Here is a 20,431-nt window from a genome sequence, read left to right as displayed (position 1 = left end):
GTGCCGGTCACAGTCTATAACCTGTCATGGTGCTAGTTATCCTCAGACCTCTGTCCTTGAATAACTGCATGGATTGGTGTTCCTTGTTATTTCTGACCCAAAATGATGATTTATTTGCAGACACAAGAGGGTGTTTTAACTCCTCGGACCAAAAATGCATTTATCGTTAGTGTCCCGATTTGTAGAGCATGGACATCTAGGAGAGTGCCAGCTGTCCTGTGTCTCTCTATGGTGCTGGGCTTCTGGGTAATAGGGACACGGGGGGGCTTTCGATGCGTGGCACTGATAGGCTGGATGAACGCCGGTAGCCATCTTGCTCGTAACGTAAGCTGCATGTGAGTCCCAAAAGATCGAATTTGGTGCGCAGCGGCTGGACTCTGTATAGTTTTCATTACTACCACGTGTGCTGGTCTTATGCTCCCTGTGGGCTGTTTGTGTTTGGTGTGTGTGTTGCCGTGCGTGAATGGGGGAGAGTCTGTAGGCTGTTTGTGTTCGGTGTGCGTGTTTCCGCGAGTGAAAAGCAGGGGGGGTATGCTTGGAAAGAGTGCACGTCTGAATGTTGTCGACGTGTGCGTGTTGCAGTGCATGAATGGGAGAGAGTCTCTGGGCTGTTTGTGTTTAGTGTGCGTATTTCCGCGAGTTAAAGGCAGGGGGGGTATGCTTGGAAAGAGTGCACGTTGATAGGTTTCATTTTCCGATGCCCCACCCATTTACTCTTAGCATATATGAGTTAGCCTGATGTGTCTAACTAAGGATTTATTCATTTACGCATTTATGTTTGTACTCTCCATTTTATGATTCATTTATACATGTAATCACGATTCATTTATGCATGTATCAAGATCTAGTATTCTTAGCTTAGCTTGTGTGCCACCATTATGGGTGCTTCTCTCAGTGCGCGAGTCGCACTCGCTCATCCTCTCTCCAGTAGGAATAGAAAAACCCTGAACGCAGCAGTTTTCGTTTCTTAGCTAATTGTGACCGAAACTGGCAACAAACTCTTATCTATAATGTTCGCAGGCTCTGGAGACGCTGAGGCCTGGCTCGGTGGCCTTGGGCAGAGATAACCAAATGTTGCTATTGCAGGTGCAGATGCCTCTTGTATGAGGCCATTGTTCACCCTTTCTGGGGTCCAGTACTTTTCCATTATGGGCGTGTTCTACTCTGCTGTACCATGTTATAATTTATTGCTGTGGTGAGAGGAGGCAGTCCTCTCTGCGCACTCTTAGGGGTGAGGTCAGACAGGGTCCTCTCATATGGGAGTTTGTGGCCTAAGAAATACTTTGTTTTTTCTTCTCCACTGTCCAGCTGACTTCTTACTTGGTAATTATAGGTGAGTGCGGTAAGTCACTCGGGTGGATTTGAGCCGCGCTTATCAACGTCTTAATGTTGTCCACATGTGCGTGTTGCCGTGCGTGAATGGGAGAGAGTATGTGGGCTGTTTGTGTTTAGTGTGCGTGTTTCTGCGAGTTAAAGGCAGGGGGGGTATGCTTGGAAAGAGTGCACGTCCGAATGTTGTCGACGTGTGCGTGTTGCCGTGCGTGAATGGGAGAGAGTCTGTGGGCTGTTTGTGTTTAGTGTGCGTGTTTCCGCAAGTTGAAGGCAGGGGAGGGTATGCTTGGAAAGAGTGCACGTCTGAATGTTGTCGTGCTTCGGTGAGATAAGCAAGAGGCACGCGCAGGACAGACAGAAGGTGGGCGGAGGGAGCAGCTTCAATGAGGCGTGGACAAAGTGAAGAGCCAATGAAAAACAACAAAAGCTCATGAAAAAAAAGTTTATGGCCCAAAAGCACGTGCCTGTGGCCACGTGAACTCGAAGAAAACCGCACCGAAAAAGCTATAGTTTGATGAGTATGTTGACCACTAGAATTCTCTCCAATCCATTCCTGCGGAATAGAAAAGGCGAGACCTAAAAAGAAAAAGTAGTTTCATAAAATTGGGCAGTAGAAGGACAACAGTCAATCAATCAGTCAGGAGGACGATAAAAAGACTATGCCCCAGGTGATATGTCAAGCATAAGATGGACAATGAAAGCCTTTGAATAAAAAAAAGAAAACAATCAAATGAGAGGACAATAAAGCCATCCAATGCAAGCATTGGCGAGCTATAAGTTGACTGTAGGCAGTTTGCGCGCTCTGGTAGGCTTCACCGAAAAATGACTGCCTTTTATAGAGCAATCACCTTTCTATTGCCCAACATAAGTGCATATGAGGCTTAATGTGTGGGTCAGTATTAACGTCATCATTTGTAAACTACGTCGTTGCTGATCAACTTTGTCTGGTGTCGGGCGTGCACACTAACAATATCTAACATCATCATAAGGTGCAACACCAGGAGCGACCAACAACGGGTGATTTTACTCAAACGACTGCCTGCTTAGCATACACACTCCTTTGCCTACCTTGCTAATCCGTCACGTACTCAGCGAAAAAGCTGATCCACGCCCCCACCTCTGCTCAGTCAAGGGGCAAGCTGATCACAGACACGGAACGATAAAGTCCATTACAAGAAACGGCCTGGTATTTCTATGACATGTCACGTGACAAAAGACACTTTTTTTCCGCCGCGCATGCGCAATTATAAGCTCCACCCCGTTTGCAACTGATTTTCTCCGATTGGCTAGCTAATTCATTACTTAAACTTAAAGCTATTTAATGTATGTAGCTAAATGGCGGTCGAAGAGGATGAATGGAGACTTAATAAAGTTCGCCTGCGTCTATTATTGTGATAAGTATTTAACATTGCTACCGTTGCCTTGTACTGTTGTCTACGGACGTGAACAAACTCAGGGACTTCCATCCCTCCCACCCCTCAGATTGAGCAGCTGAGAAACATCCGCATCCAATGAACGAGCCCAATCTAAAATTCTGCCAAACCAATCCGAAATCACTATAGTTTCCCTACTACTAGAATTATTTTTTTCTCTCTACTGCATTTGTTAAAAGTAACTGGTTAGCACAACTTTGCAGTGCTTGCTCTAAATACGGTAATAAGAATATATGTGTGAGGAACAATGATGAACAACGATCACCTTATTAGTTGCAAAGCCCTCCCCTCCACCCCGACCATTTATTTGAAAATCATGTGGGAACATCTTCATTGCTATCTGTACAATGCGCCCGTTCCAAGATGGCCCCCAATTGTAGCGTTTCTGGTTGAAATCCCTTAGTCTCCTTTTTGTGTTTCAGCTAGAACTCAGCCGTGACGCTTTACGTAGAACACGTTCGACCACGGCTGTGAACTGTCTCCTTTGCTGCCTGGTTTTAAGCCAGGAGTTCTGGACAGTCGGAGCTGTGGGTAAGAACAGCAGGGTTGGGTACCCAGTGTATTGTTAAAGGGAGGCTTTTCTGAATATCTTTTTGTATGTGAGGGCTTAGTATAGTGGATGGGAGAGCACTACTTCTGCAGGTAGGTCGTAACGTTTAAGGGTTAGAGGTCGAGATGGTGTACTAGCAGTGCCACACTTGAAGTGACCAGGCAGGCCATGAGTACTTATTAGTGGGGTCACAAAGTGAGCGCTACAGTCAAGTCTCAGTTTTTCTAGATAATGCGTAGAGTGTAAGGAGGCTTGCAGCAGTTTGGAATCCGAGTGCTCTGATTAGATTGGGTTGCGAAAGACTTATACTTGAGTCGGGTAGGGAGGGGCATGCTACCAGTCTTTTCTCTGGAGACCTGCCATCTCCCAGAATCTGACGAGTGGAACTCCCGTGGCTTTCCGGTAGGAGGGTGACCGATCTCGAGGGGATTGCAGAGACTTGATTAGAGGCTAAAGATTGCTGGGTAGAAACGTCTGTGTTCAATGCTTTAGAGTTGTCCAAGAAGCCCTCTTTGCATCACATTTATGTTTTGCAGTTTTATGTAGGGGGAACTCGACCCGAAGGTTTTGGAGCGCTTTACATGAGCAGCAGTTAGTTACATTACAGAAGGACATATTCATTTTTGGTAGACATGGGTGGTGATTAAATAAGTTGCCTAGAATGTTGAGTCGACGAGGATACTCTAACCTGATTCCCCAGTTCCAAAGTTGGCAGAACTGGTCTTTACGCTACATCCAACATAAATAATAGTTCAGCTTCGTGACAATACCTTGCTCAGCGATGCTGTGTTCTCCAAGTTTTGGTTGCCTTTGCGAATAATGATAACTTTGTGTGTACACCCTAGCTTTTATCCCCGGGTCATTAAATCCCCGGAGGCTGCTTATCTCACTGGCATTTAAATACTTAAGCCTTTCCTGAGAATGAGCAGAGCGCGGTATCTGTAAGCTCAGAAACACTGTGTTAAATAGATCTTGACTGCAGAGCTAAGTTTGCTCTCAGTGAGTTTTTAAATATTTATTTTTAAGCATCTTCTCCTTGTTTTAGTTACACAATAAGTTACAATGTTGCAGCGAGGCTAATCGAGGTGTCCAGTTTCAAAGCTGTGCGTGGATTTCCAATTTTAACTGTCTTTATCTTCGTGGAGATTCGTTGACTAGTCACGTCACGAAATGTATTACATTCAGTCGTGATGATAATTAATGCATGCCTGGAAGATGCACAACCCTGTTCAGGTTTAAAAGAAGGACCATAGATAAACAGCAAGATTAAATCGTGGAGAAATCACTGAAGGCTGCACTGCAGTACAATAGCAGAAGAGAATAACTAGTTTCGAAATTAGTTTGCAGAATTACTTACATTTCAGTAGCATGTTATCCGCAATTGTGAAGAAAAAAATGCTTTTGCATGTAATTATTTTTAAGTTGTGACCACTTTTATTTGGCCAGATAGACCGCAGTGAATGCTAGCACATTTCCTCTCTTCCTTTGCATTCAGGTGCAGTAAGTCCTTAATGCTGTTTGTACTTAAGTTAAGTGCTTGTCGTCCAGTGTTAGCACAGTAAAAACAGTTATCCTTCGACTCATCTTTCATGCTACTCGTCCGTCATTCGCAAGGAGCAGCCCTGTCTTTTGGAAGTGCTTGGCATACCACTTTCAGTTTTTCAAACGGTTAACCCATCCAAGCACCTAATTGCATCCCAACATCCAGTAAGAAATGTTAACAGTCCAAGAGGGGAGCACACTGCCTACATTATCTGACCATGTTGAGCCTCTTTCAGTGGTGTAAAATTAATTTATTAGTAGATTTATAAACGGTGCCTCGTTTTATTTTAATCGTTGGAAGAAGCTTTAGCCAGGATCACAAAGCTGGTTGTGTGTAAGCATTGATTGTAGGAAAATTGAGCTTTTTGTTGCGATACTTGGTGCACAGAAAGCACTTTGGTAGTTTCTGAAGTTAAAAAGGTATCATTTGTTGACCTTGCTCCTGTCATAGAAAAAACCGTTAGCCCTCCACATTGACTGTACTGTCATTGAGTCTTTTGATTTATACAGAGGGAATGTTTCAGGACCGAGTCCAGTAGCTATTTCAATGTCTGTCTTTATGTTCAACTTGTATGATTTAGATTACTGGTGATGATTCAATCTTTCTTTATAGTTCCCATTATTTTTCATGCTTTTTTTTAATACACTCTACAAGTAAACAGTGCTGCTCAACAAACATCAGATGTCTCTTAAAGCCCCCAATGCATTATGAGCATAGTACTCTTCTTTATGGGGATTGTATCTGACACATTATCTGTGGACAAACAACAAAAGGGCACTATAATTTGAAGTGTATTGCCATCTTGCACACAATCCCTGAATAGTAGTTTTAAACCTGAAAACACATATATTACTGTCCAAAGAGTGTCAACAACATTTTCAATACCTCTCAAGTGATATTTAATCAGACATATGTAAGATAGTTCAATGACCATAAAGTCACACAACTGCTTTAGATACTTCCATTTTGAGGTGTCTCCTAATATTATATATTGTTCACTTCATTTATCTTGTTCCCCTTTTCCCTCTTCTATTTCATGCATGTGCGTGCAACTTTCCTCGCTCTGTTGTAATAGAATGTTCTGAGCAATTTAACTTAACTATTGGTCATTAGCAGCATTCTGTCAGGATTGCACTTCTGGAATAAACAATTTAACTGTTCTCATGTGTCCTTGTTGCTACATAGTTTTATTTGGGGATGATAACAGGACCCTAACCAGTGTAGCTGATCCTTGGCATGTATTGTGCCTTCCTAAGGGCTGCCAGGGCTTTCAGTGTGTCAGATTTTGGGTGAAGGCAGCTCCTATCCGTGTTGGTGTCCATGCCTCCTGCACCCCTGATGGGCTCTTCAACTGTCTTTCCTGTTATTGACCTGGTGGGTCGAAAAGAAGCTCGATGCGATGTTTGCATCATTTCAATGAGATCGATTAGGAGTTTTCTCTGCCTATGGCCAACCTTCTGGGTCAAGCTTAATGCAGAAATCAGCACAACGATTGTGATCTACTTTTACCACACTCTGTACAGTTCCACGAACAATAGGTGCTCACTCTTACGGACAGTTGTCCAAAAGTCCTTAGAAATAACAAAATTTAAGACCGAACGAGAAGCGCACACACAAACGTATGAGTTCAAAATAGAGAAATCTCATACGGGAAAGATATCCCTCCAAAGAGTGACGAGACAGTTACAAAAATATTGCAGCATAGGAAATAGACATCACGCATAATTTGACTTTTTTCAGAAAAAACATCCTTTATTTTCTTGCACATTAAAAGCAGGGACAAGGACGCAGCCAACGTGTTACATCCCTATATATAGGGACTTCTTCAAGGTTGTTATAAAAGACATAAAAACAGTCACTCTTAAAGCAGATAAAAATAGACACAAATTTAAACAACATATCATACAGACAAAAACAAGCATCATTTGCTGTAAAAGTATTAAGCAAACAAATACTAATTAATTGGGTAACATACCTTTATGAGATACAAAAAATAATGTGGTGTTCACTCGGTTTGTGTTTATGCAACTATCATCATGCTTTCTCCTGAGTGATAGTTGTTTTCCAAACACAGTTTTTTTTATGTCAGTTCCTTGTTTTGCATTTTGTATAATAACCAGTGGCATAACAAAGGTCCCCACATAGCGTCGGCCCTATAGCTTTAGGAGGCCCACTCAGCACATTACCCTGGACTGAGAGCTCCCGAGTGAGCACGAAAGGGGGCCCCTCCATGTACTCTGCAGGGGCTCAAGTTTTTGTTGTGCCAGGGATTATAATCATAGCAACCGTATTGCTTTTACCCAATGCTATTAAGACCTATAGATTCACTTTAGTCTCCTGTAACTCTGCATAGTCTTAGCTAATCCTATTCACCTAGGATCATTACATGAGCGACAAAGACCCCACCATTCATCATGAGAAGAAAAGGTATTCAAGTCCGCCTATACTCCAAGAATAGCTAAAGTATACCATGCTTACCAGAAAAGTAAAAGAAAACTACTGTATTGTCCAAAATATGAGAACGGAGTGACTAAACACTCTCCAAGAATATTACAAAGCATGCCTCTTCAAAAGAAAAAATGTATGGTTTGTAAATACTTATAACTATCTCGAAGTAGCATGCCCCCTAGTTGCACTTCTGGACTCCCGTTTGGGAAAATTTCACCCAATTTCGTGACCTTATTCAAATTAATTAGACTTCACTTGATTGTCTTTTCGATTGGTTACTCTATTGTATTTCCACATTGATGAAATTGCAGCGTTTCCTGTACATTAGCTGGTGGATCAATTCACAAATTAAATCCTCTTATTTAACAATGCCAGTGCATTTCGGGCTGGATATCCCTTCTTCAGGGGATGTTTAATTCTGAAAAATATTACTGATGGAATGAAGTGAAATGAACTGTCAAGGTTATAAAGACTATACCCATCACCAGGTGGCACATGTGATGGCGTTCATTGTTGGTAGGCGCTGTGCATGCTGCTCTTCAAGCATGTCAACGGCTGGCTGGTTTAGTCAAAGTGGTTGAATCAGTGAACATTGCGGACATGTAATCAAATATGTATGACTAATTGGGTTAATCCCGTGTGGCTTTTTTAAAGTGCTATAAAAAGTGGTGTTGAACAAAAAACCAAAGAGGATAAACGATACAAGAATATCGTGGCATTTGTTGCAAGTGGTCTAAACTACATGGAAAGAGCTTCATGTTCATTCAAACTCGCCATCACTTATAAAACAAAGTTCAAATCGAGTGTGGTAACCATTTCAGCATTAAATACACATAAGCACATTTTACCCAGAGTTAACCAATCTTTAGAAGTATATCAAAAGTTATCCAAATAGTCCTACATTCTTTAACACCAAGATAGAAAGTCAATTTAATCAAAGTCTTCAGGTGTCAGGACGTCGATAAGTCAAAGTCCAAGTGTTATTGTTATAATGGCAATTTAAAAACAACTTACCCCGTAACGTCCTTAAAAATAAAAACTTTTCGTGTTTCAGGTAGAGAACGCATCAAGTTTTAGTCCAATCTCGCGTAGTCTAATCAAGCCACGAGTCCCTAGAAAAAAGAAAATAAAGGATGATTTTAAAGAAAAAAGTCCAACGATGTCTACTTCTTGTGCAGCAATATTTTTTGTAACCCTGTCTCTTTACTGTTTGTAGGGATATCTTTCCCATATGAGATTTCTCTATTTTGGACTCGTACATATATGTGAGCTTCTCGTTTGGTCTTATATCCTGGGTGGAGCTGATATGAGTGGGAATGTTCCAATCCCCTCCATTCTAATTTTTTGAAATTCAAACTGCCAATTGCAACCTATGTAGGTATCCCTTTCTTCAAAAATACTCGCATTTATACATTTAGCTAATTGACAAATCTTCACATAATGTCTCAATTTAAAGCAACTATTATGTCTCCAATTTATTTTAAGTTCAATTGCTATTGAAATATTAAGAGAAATATATTTATATGTTAATAAGAAGAATATATATTTATATATGAATAATGGCAAGAGTAATGAATGCATGGACTATTCCTTGCACCTTTCTTGTGGTCCCAGGGCCTCCGATAGAGAGTTGGTCCCAGTGAATCATATGTTTAGAAAAACTTCTAGACGCTATTGCTACAACCATTTTCAACCCGCAAGGAAGCAGGCATTAAACTTATGATTTCTGGTATTGAGCGCCGAAGACTATTCAATCATATTGCACCATTTGAAACAGAGGAAGGTAAACTTGAGTGGAATGTTTTTATAGACTCAAAAAAGAGGTTTCGAGTTCATTTCAATAAAGAGAGTGATAATGGAGAGGGGCAATGTGTATTACCGGGACTAGGAACCTGGTGAATCAATTGAATCATATGTTGCAACCTTGAGAATGTTCCTTTGGGAATCATTTTGTTCATGTTACTAATCGGGGAATGATGTTACCCACGTGCAAAAGCACTGGGAATAGTTTTTGCCATAGGAGGGAACCAGAACCTCGACAAAGTGATATCGGCCATCAGAAGTGTTAAATAGTCCACAAAATGAGTGAAACGTTTATGCAAACCTGACAGTCAGCATGCTGAGGTTGATCTCATTTGCAAAAAAAACTCAAATAACTTCTCAAACTAGCTAAACAAAAGCAAAGAGACTATGCCACAAAAATATGCATGTTATCAATGTGATCTTACTTCTATTTGGCTTCAGGGAAAATAATACCGTGCTTCTAATAAAATATGCAAAGGCTGTGGGAAAAGAGGCTACTTTTACAAAATATGCAAAACCTCTCACAATAAAAATGTTTACACAGTAAAGAAACATAAAGAAATTATCAATGAGAATGAAGTGATGTAAAACTTAGTGCTACTTGTTGCCACAATAAAAAAGAAAAAAATCATCAAATTCATCAACCAAAGTGTTGTATAAAAGTGAACCTAAGTGATATCCTTTGTTGATACCAGGTCAAAGATCATCATAATTGCTATGAAGGTTTCAGGGGCAAGACACCCTTTTAAACCTGCAGAATAATTCCAAGAGTACATGGTGGGCACAACATTACGTTTGAAGTAGTGTTTAAAGCAAATCTGACATTCAAGTAATGGGGCCTAAGGGAACGCATGTATGCCCCCAGTGGGAAATACAATACACTCCTTGATTAATTTAGAGTCCAACGGAAGGTAACATTAGAATATGTGTGGGCCAAGAAGGACCTGGCCCAGAGGTGATTAATAATGCCAACCTATGACTCAATATAATAATGCTTGGTTGTGTTTTCAACAACTGTAATGTAAAGATGTGTTTACTGCTCTGTTATCAAAAGATACATAATAAAAAAAGTAATAGGGCATAATGGTCAAGATCTTTGTAGTGGATCACAATGTGAACATTATAGGATGGTTGAACAATGGTAGCCTAATATATTGATAAATCCAAGCCTACCACCCTATGTTTAAGCATCTAAGAAAATTCTGAAGATCTCATTATAGAAGAGTGCAAATACATATTCAGTGAAAAACTTGGTTGTCTAAAAGACTTTAACAATTAGATTAGTTTAAAGCTGGATGCCCATCCTGATATACAAAATGTGAGGAACATGCAACTTTCAGCCCACAGAGAGGTGAAAGGGATTCTAAAAGAGTGGTTTCAAAATGGGCTGATGGCACCAATCAATGCTTCTGAATGGCTGTTGCCCATGTTTATTGCAAGAAAAAAATTTGAATGATCACGTTCTGCACTGGTGTTCACCAGCTCAATTGCAACGTAATGGCAGACTGCCAGCCATTGCCTCTAATAAAGAAGGTGGTAATGATATTTTGGACGAAGGCAAGATCTTCACAACCCCAACTTACCATCAAATTCAATTAGAGGAAGATTAAAAAAAAATAGGCAGCATTCATCACTCCTGAAGTAGCCGTCCAATTTTGTAGACTTGCATTTAGGGGTTTGCACAGCATTTTCGAACAAGTCATAAACCGAATGCGTGAAGGCGTGCATATTGTAAGAACATTTCGGGACGATGGACTGATTTGCAGTATAAAGGTGGATAAACTTGTATCCATCCCAATCCCCATCCTTCTTTTTTATTTTTTAAAAATATTTTTTTAATTTTTTTTATCAAGTAGTTTATAATGCAATATGGACAAAAAAATGTGAATTCCCACTGTTGTCTCATTTTTAGGTCTCGCCTGTCAATGCGCATGCGCTTGCGAGACTATAGGGGCTTAAACAGAGTTTAACTAGACTGGCGATTTGATGCAGTGCATGTGCGCTTTTAGCTCAATGCGCAAGCGCAATGAGTTAAAATGCGCGTGCACAGCATCAAATCGCCAGCCATCTGTTGCCCAGCTTGGTGCCGCCAGCAGCTCTTCCCGCTCCACCCCCTGCTGCATCAAAGGATTTCACGGCCGGCCGGTCGTGCTTTCAGTTTCACGGCCGTCAGGCCGTGTCTCCTTATTTAACTTGTTTACATTGTTCTAAACTCACTAAGTACATATTGTGTAGTAAGTAACATGAGCGTGCTTTAATGCATTGCTTTTGAATGCATAGTGCCGCATGCAAATGAACAATTAATAACAATTGTTTTTAGAGTTTTATATATAGTGCGAATTACACCTGAACCAATCTGACATCAGAGCGCTTTATATACCATCAGTTACGTTACATGAGGACACACATTCATTTTTGTTAGGCATTTGAGCATATGCACAGGATGTTCATTTTGTTTAGTGCCCTTACTGAGACTGGAACCTAGGTCTCCAGGTCCGAGATCGAAGCATTACCTAAACTTCAATGCTAGCATTCATTTAAAATTCAACATATTGAAAAATCGCTTTTAATATTTTAAAAAAATGCCACACATATTTCTATACGCCGCATGCATTTCCTGTCATGTTAATTGTAATCGTAGCTTAGCATTCCTATGCAGCTTAGCTGTGATCATATTCATCTTTTATATGCACACTTGCATGCAGTCCGATTCGCTGCGCAACAAAAGTGCAGTGTGTTAAAATGTACTGATTACAGCAGGTAGTGACCCTTCGTACAGCCATATACTCTGCCCATGCTAATTCTGTTGTTGTTTACACATAGCTACCAAACTTTAGATTTGCTTGTGTGTAACATTGTAATAATTTCAGTGCAATTAAGAGTAACATTAAAAGACTATGAGTAACAGTATGTCGCAATCACATTCAAACCATGAAGAGGAGGCAAACGTGTGAATATCTGTAACTGCACCTATTACAGTAATAGCAAACTTTTGTTCTGGTTAAAACGCAATACTTAGGAAGCGTAGCTTCTCTTTTACCATCCTTTGAGCCAACTACTTACAAATGCTGTGCAGCTAAGAGGAAATGTATGCTTTCTCGGGCACATTGCTCCTATAGTAACGTCTTCGACCAAATATTGTACACAGTTAGGTCTTTAGATTTTAGAATAGAGCAGAGCGATGACTTGCATATACTTATTTCTCTTGCACTAGCATTGCCAACATTGCTGCTTGCCGATTTCTTCTGCTTTCAGGTGTGCGTGTTATGCTTCTATAGATCCACTGAATTATATGTTTTACTAAAGTTAGTAGTTTGGCTAACATGTTTTACATGGGGTTATTACGTTTTACAGAGATGTGTACATGTATTAGTAAATCAACGTGTGATTTTTATGGGTTAGCTGGTGGAATAAAGTCACATGTGGCTGCAGATTTATGTGGCAATATTAAGATTAGTCTTTTGTTTAAGCGTGCAGTAGCGCCCTCTCTTCGATTGACACCTAACTTCCTGTCTGTGTGACCAATGCACACCTTAAATCGGTAGTCTATATCATGTCAAACATACGTTTGTTTCATTTAGATTTATGTAGGGTGACAATTTGAAGTTCTCCAATTAATAGATTGAACTCTTATGAAATCACATGCTCTGACAACATCCTAACATGTTTAATGTGGTCGGCAATATCAGTATTGTGTTACAAATAAGTAAAACATAAGGTATGCCTCTTTTTGAAGCAACCGAAAAACTCAAATGGGGTGGCTCTAATCAGTATGGCTGAGCCAATATATAGGAAAACAAAATGCAAATGCCAGTACTGATACAAAAGATTTAGTTAACAAATATCAGAACCCTAGACCTGAAAAATTAATTCAAGGCTGGTCGCTGATTGGTAGCTTTGTTTATTTTGTTTAATTTTATCAAAACACATATATTAAAGGCAGTAGACAATATTACATGCTAGGTGCAAAAAGAATTTTATAGGGAATAAGGAAATCTTTCATCCAATCAAACATGTCACAGGCATACAACAATCAACCATTCAAGGACAAAAAGGACAATGTGTAATATATTACAGTGGACAGTATTTACAGTGAACAAACAAACACAAAAATTCTAGAAAAAGCCACAGTCTGCAAAATATTTTAGATGGTATTCATGAAAAATTGTTTATAACAAACGTACATTTCTTCGACAACTTTAAATATTCTCTGGTTTAGTTAAACGAAAATAACATATACTAAGTAATGTACAAAGGGTAGTGGTAAGCAACAAGGCAATTCATATGAGCTTATCACCCATGCAGACTCAAAGGTGGCTGTGGGCCTACGCGTTTCGAATCCTGCTGATCTGAGAGGATTCTCTTCAGGGCCTTTATTTTTTATCTGGAGAAAAGAAAAGAAAAGATTTTTAGAGGAAGTAATAGAGGGTGTGCATCAGAAAGGATCAACATAAGATTCCTCACTCAGGTGACACCCACTCCTCCACAGCTTGCCACCTTAGTGAAATAACATCCGAATATAAAATTCGCAGCTAACTAGCTGGGGAAAGTGGTACCTAGAGTTGGTCAAGGGGGGCTTAAATTACCTACAGAACTTAATAAGGTACACTGCATGAAGAACAGAAAGGGGGACTTTTAATCTTACCTGCCTAGGCGGGGCTGCTTTGTCAAGGGCAAAGTCACTTGTACAAACGGAAGTCGCACCTAAGGGACAGTGGGAATGTATATAATCAGGGAAATGTTCTTAATAGTCCAACGACAAAATATTCTATGAGCACAGGAACAATCCATACCTACTCATCTGGAGCCTTTATTTTCATGTGCAACCGCCGTCGGATAAGGAAACAAGGGACGAAATCTGAAAAAAGTTTGGGAACAGTTTCAGTTCACTGAAATTGTCTTGAAACACTAACGTCTTGTTTTGTGACTGCTGGAAATTCTTACCCGCCAGAGGGGCACATGGAACGTGAAAAGTTCTTGTAACCGGCGCTTTTTTCCAGGTATTTGGGAAAACCTATGGGGGAGTCAACATACCGCGTGTCAGTACATTTCAAATCTTAGCTGTCAGAGGCTCCACGGCATGAATAGGTAACGCCGAGGCTTACCGTGATTAATTGCACATCAAACGTGTAAATTCTTGTAACCGATGCTTTTTTCAGGAAGTTGGGAAAACCTATGAGAGAGTCAACATACTGCGAGTCAGTACAATTTCAAATTTTAGCTGTCAGAGGTTCCACGACATGGGGAGAGGACGCCGCGGCTTACCGTAATTAATTGCACGGGCGTGGACCGCTCAGCGCGGCTCGCTTGGTACAAACGAGTTACAGGCCCTGCAACAATGTAACAAAGCAGGACTAAAAAGACTATTCAGACTACTAAGCGTGACCGAGTTTGGAAAAACGCTTGAAATCTTACCAACAACGCGGCGCTGCACGCTGGGGGCATTTTATTGAAGAAGGGGTAGATTACTGTGGTAAAAAAGAAGGGAGGAATTAGTTGTGGTATAAGGAAGTAACACTGACTGAAAAAGCGGGACAAGCGTTTCGCGGTACTCACAGTTAAAGACTAGTCCAAGTCCTAAAACGACGGCGTGGCGAGAAGGCTGCACTCTGGCTCAAGCACCTTAGCTGTCTGGGCTGCCAAACGACCGCCTATATATACAACAGGTGTGTCAAAGGTGCACGCCCACTGTGTTTCCCCGGTACCTGTTAGGAAAGGGAAAACCAGGACTGGATTGACCGATCCACACAGGTTTCCTAAGGGCAACTATTACCTGCAGGGCAGGGAAAATGAATGTAGGTGAAACTTGATTACAGTTTAAATATTTCACTCAATTCATTCAGTCCAGACACCGCAGTGTCAAATTTGACTATTAGCAAGGCCTCCCGTTTTGACAATGCAAGATTCTGATCACCACCACGAGGACTCTTTTCCACTTTGGAAATTACAGTCCATTTCAGGTCACTTACTGCATGTTGCATACGCGTCCAGTGGAGCACTAAAGGGGCGTTTTCAATCTTCCTTTTGATTCTCGATTTGTGTTGTGAGATCCGCTGGCGGATCTCCTGATTGGTTTTGCCTATGTACAGTAGGCGACAAGGGCATGTAATGCCATAAACGACAAACTTGCTCTTGCAGTTACTGAAGGACTCGTGTTTCCAGAAAATTCCGTTATGTTGGAACAGTGAACCCTCAATACAGGATTCACAGCAAAGGCAAGTGCCGCATTTATGGTGTCCAATTATGGGGGGCATCCCCATCATTTGGCGCAACGTCGCGGGTTTGGGTGCTGGCATGGCAGCCCGGACTATATGATTAGCGATGTTGTTTTCCTTTTTGAAGGCAAATAGAGGTATATCAACAAGGCTGTCATCCAGATCTTTTACTAAATGCCAATTTTGCTTTATGACTTTTTTCAACTGGTTGGCATTTGGGCAATATGTCGTGACACAAACCTGTCTTTTCAATTCTGATTTGGTTTTGCGTTCTAATGTGGTCTCGCGTGGTGTCCATTGGGCTCTCCTCATACAGCTTTTCACAAGTTTCTTGGGGTATCCCCTGTCACACAATTTGGATGTTAATTTTGCTGCGTGGTGTTGAAAATCTTCTTTGAAAGTGCAGTTCCTGCGGACTCGCAGGAACTGCCCATATGGGAGATTTTCTTTGAGTTTCCTCGGATGATTACTTGAAAACATCAAAGACTTGTTTCTGTCAGTGGGCTTGCTGTATAGGGTCGTCGCCAGTTTCCCTTCAAAAGGGAAGACTTCCACGTCTAAAAATGCAATTCTCTCAGTTGAACTAGACATGCTGAATTTTATATCAGCCGTTCTATCATTCAGCCATTGATGGAACTGGTCAAGAGTGTCACTATCGCCCGTCCAAATCATAAAAACATCATCAATAAACCGGAGCCACGCTCCGATGTATTGAACGTAAGGGTTATTTTGATAAATGTACGCCTCCTCATACATTGCCATAAATAATACCGCCAATTCCGGTGCAAAGGGGCAGCCCATGGCTACCCCTTTGACTTGATAGTAGTATTCGCCATTAAAGCAGAAATAATTCTTCCTTAAGGCGAAAGCTGCCAAGTCCACGATGAATGCGATGGGCACCTGCATGGGCCTTGATCTGGAATCGAGGTAGTGTGTAAGCACTGCTATCGCCTCATCTTGAGGGATCTGAGTGTATAAAGCAGTTACGTCCATAGTAACTAGTCTGTCTCTGTTTTCACAGAATTCGATGTTTTCTAGTCGGTTGATAAAATCAGTTGTATCCTGGAGATAGGATTTTACACTGATCATGAATTCTTTTAGAAAACAATCAACATATTTTGCTGCTGGCTCGAGCACAGAGCCACAACCGGCAACAATGGGTCTGCCAGGGGGATGGTCAGGATCTTTATGAATCTTGGGCAATACGTAAAACATCGGCACTTTCGGGTGTAACATTTTTAGATATTCAAGTTCTTTTGGCCCAATGAAACCTGAATCAAACCCTTCTTGTAGTCATTGATACTACACCACCGAAGTCATGAGACAGCTGGCAGATAGCAGCTGTTATCGCAAAATAAACAAAGACCCTACTTCAGACCTTCAAAATGAACTCTTTAACATCATACAAGAAGGGTTTGATTCAGGTTTCATTGGGCCAAAAGAACTTGAATATCTAAAAATGTTACACCCGAAAGTGCCGATGTTTTACGTATTGCCCAAGATTCATAAAGATCCTGACCATCCCCCTGGCAGACCCATTGTTGCCGGTTGTGGCTCTGTGCTCGAGCCAGCAGCAAAATATGTTGATTGTTTTCTAAAAGAATTCATGATCAGTGTAAAATCCTATCTCCAGGATACAACTGATTTTATCAACCGACTAGAAAACATCGAATTCTGTGAAAACAGAGACAGACTAGTTACTATGGACGTAACTGCTTTATACACTCAGATCCCTCAAGATGAGGCGATAGCAGTGCTTACACACTACCTCGATTCCAGATCAAGGCCCATGCAGGTGCCCACCGCATTCATCGTGGACTTGGCAGCTTTCGCCTTAAGGAAGAATTATTTCTGCTTTAATGGCGAATACTACTATCAAGTCAAAGGGGTAGCCATGGGCTGCCCCTTTGCACCGGAATTGGCGGTATTATTTATGGCAATGTATGAGGAGGCGTACATTTATCAAAATAACCCTTACGTTCAATACATCGGAGGGTGGCTCCGGTTTATTGATGATGTTTTTATGATTTGGACGGGCGATAGTGACACTCTTGACCAGTTCCATCAATGGCTGAATGATAGAACGGCTGATATAAAATTCAGCATGTCTAGTTCAACTGAGAGAATTGCATTTTTAGACGTGGAAGTCTTCCCTTTTGAAGGGAAACTGGCGACGACCCTATACAGCAAGCCCACTGACAGAAACAAGTCTTTGATGTTTTCAAGTAATCATCCGAGGAACCTCAAAGAAAATCTCCCATATGGGCAGTTCCTGCGAGTCCGCAGGAACTGCACTTTCAAAGAAGATTTTCAACACCACGCAGCAAAATTAACATCCAAATTGTGTGACAGGGGATACCCCAAGAAACTTGTGAAAAGCTGTATGAGGAGAGCCCAATGGACACCACGCGAGACCACATTAGAACGCAAAACCAAATCAGAATTGAAAAGACAGGTTTGTGTCACGACATATTGCCCAAATGCCAACCAGTTGAAAAAAGTCATAAAGCAAAATTGGCATTTAGTAAAAGATCTGGATGACAGCCTTGTTGATATACCTCTATTTGCCTTCAAAAAGGAAAACAACATCGCTAATCATATAGTCCGGGCTGCCATGCCAGCACCCAAACCCGCGACGTTGCGCCAAATGATGGGGATGCCCCCCATAATTGGACACCATAAATGCGGCACTTGCCTTTGCTGTGAATCCTGTATTGAGGGTTCACTGTTCCAACATAACGGAATTTTCTGGAAACACGAGTCCTTCAGTAACTGCAAGAGCAAGTTTGTCGTTTATGGCATTACATGCCCTTGTCGCCTACTGTACATAGGCAAAACCAATCAGGAGATCCGCCAGCGGATCTCACAACACAAATCGAGAATCAAAAGGAAGATTGAAAACGCCCCTTTAGTGCTCCACTGGACGCGTATGCAACATGCAGTAAGTGACCTGAAATGGACTGTAATTTCCAAAGTGGAAAAGAGTCCTCGTGGTGGTGATCAGAATCTTGCATTGTCAAAACGGGAGGCCTTGCTAATAGTCAAATTTGACACTGCGGTGTCTGGACTGAATGAATTGAGTGAAATATTTAAACTGTAATCAAGTTTCACCTACATTCATTTTCCCTGCCCTGCAGGTAATAGTTGCCCTTAGGAAACCTGTGTGGATCGGTCAATCCAGTCCTGGTTTTCCCTTTCCTAACAGGTACCGGGGAAACACAGTGGGCGTGCACCTTTGACACACCTGTTGTATATATAGGCGGTCGTTTGGCAGCCCAGACAGCTAAGGTGCTTGAGCCAGAGTGCAGCCTTCTCGCCACGCCGTCGTTTTAGGACTTGGACTAGTCTTTAACTGTGAGTACCGCGAAACGCTTGTCCCGCTTTTTCAGTCAGTGTTACTTCCTTATACCACAACTAATTCCTCCCTTCTTTTTTACCACAGTAATCTACCCCTTCTTCAATAAAATGCCCCCAGCGTGCAGCGCCGCGTTGTTGGTAAGATTTCAAGCGTTTTTCCAAACTCGGTCACGCTTAGTAGTCTGAATAGTCTTTTTAGTCCTGCTTTGTTACATTGTTGCAGGGCCTGTAACTCGTTTGTACCAAGCGAGCCGCGCTGAGCGGTCCACGCCCGTGCAATTAATTACGGTAAGCCGCGGCGTCCTCTCCCCATGTCGTGGAACCTCTGACAGCTAAAATTTGAAATTGTACTGACTCGCAGTATGTTGACTCTCTCATAGGTTTTCCCAACTTCCTGAAAAAAGCATCGGTTACAAGAATTTACACGTTTGATGTGCAATTAATCACGGTAAGCCTCGGCGTTACCTATTCATGCCGTGGAGCCTCTGACAGCTAAGATTTGAAATGTACTGACACGCGGTATGTTGACTCCCCCATAGGTTTTCCCAAATACCTGGAAAAAAGCGCCGGTTACAAGAACTTTTCACGTTCCATGTGCCCCTCTGGCGGGTAAGAATTTCCAGCAGTCACAAAACAAGACGTTAGTGTTTCAAGACAATTTCAGTGAACTGAAACTGTTCCCAAACTTTTTTCAGATTTCGTCCCTTGTTTCCTTATCCGACGGCGGTTGCACATGAAAATAAAGGCTCCAGATGAGTAGGTATGGATTGTTCCTGTGCTCATAGAATATTTTGTCGTTGGACTATTAAGAACATTTCCCTGATTATATACATTCCCACTGTCCCTTAGGTGCGACTTCCGTTTGTACAAGTGACTTTGCCCTTGACAAAGCAGCCCCGCCTAGGCAGGTAAGATTAAAAGTCCCCCTTTCTGTTCTTCATGCAGTGTACCTTATTAAGTTCTGTAGGTAATTTAAGCCCCCCTTGACCAACTCTAGGTACCACTTTCCCCAGCTAGTTAGCTGCGAATTTTATATTCGGATGTTATTTCACTAAGGTGGCAAGCTGTGGAGGAGTGGGTGTCACCTGAGTGAGAATCTTATGTTGATCCTTTCTGATGCACACCCTCTATTACTTCCTCTAAAAATCTTTTCTTTTCTTTTCTCCAGATAAAAAATAAAGGCCCTGAAGAGAATCCTCTCAGATCAGCAGGATTCGAAACGCGTAGGCCCACAGCCACCTTTGAGTCTGCATGGGTGATAAGCTCATATGAATTGCCTTGTTGCTTACCACTACCCTTTGTACATTAGTTAGTATATGTTATTTTCGTTTAACTAAACCAGAGAATATTTAAAGTTGTCGTAGAAATGTACGTTTGTTATAAACAATTTTTCATGAATACCATCTAAAATATTTTGCAGACTGTGGCTTTTTCTAGAATTTTTGTGTTTGTTTGTTCACTGTAAATACTGTCCACTGTAATATATTACACATTGTCCTTTTTGTCCTTGAATGGTTGATTGTTGTATGCCTGTGACATGTTTGATTGGATGAAAGATTTCCTTATTCCCTATAAAATTCTTTTTGCACCTAGCATGTAATATTGTCTACTGCCTTTAATATATGTGTTTTGATAAAATTAAACAAAATAAACAAAGCTACCAATCAGCGACCAGCCTTGAATTAATTTTTCAGGTCTAGGGTTCTGATATTTGTTAACTAAATCTTTTGTATCAGTACTGGCATTTGCA

At 41.3% G+C, this 20,431-nt stretch overlaps 2 protein-coding genes across 4 annotated transcripts in view; one reads left to right on the top strand and one right to left on the bottom strand.

Moving 5' to 3' along the window:
• Positions 1–2,561, bottom strand: part of STRADA (STE20 related adaptor alpha) — a 189,016-nt gene extending 186,455 nt beyond the window's left edge. The window contains exon 1 of one of the 3 annotated variants that reach the window (XM_086923811.1): positions 2,401–2,561. The gene's annotated coding sequence lies outside the window, so the exon portion shown is untranslated. The remainder of the gene's footprint in view (positions 1–2,400) is intronic. The other 2 variants (XM_086923809.1, XM_086923807.1) reach the window with 2 other exon arrangements.
• Positions 2,562–3,210: 649 nt separating this feature from the next.
• The window catches only part of CCDC47 (coiled-coil domain containing 47), a 240,077-nt gene continuing 222,856 nt past the window's right edge, over positions 3,211–20,431 (top strand). Inside the window, exon 1 of the mRNA XM_086923806.1 lies at positions 3,211–3,296. The gene's annotated coding sequence lies outside the window, so the exon portion shown is untranslated. The remainder of the gene's footprint in view (positions 3,297–20,431) is intronic.

This window comes from Lissotriton vulgaris, chromosome 5, assembly GCF_964263255.1.
Source record: "Lissotriton vulgaris chromosome 5, aLisVul1.2, whole genome shotgun sequence".
Classification (NCBI taxonomy): domain Eukaryota; kingdom Metazoa; phylum Chordata; class Amphibia; order Caudata; family Salamandridae; genus Lissotriton; species Lissotriton vulgaris.
Note: the sequence above shows the minus strand (reverse complement) of the source record. Positions and strands in the feature narration are given on the sequence as shown.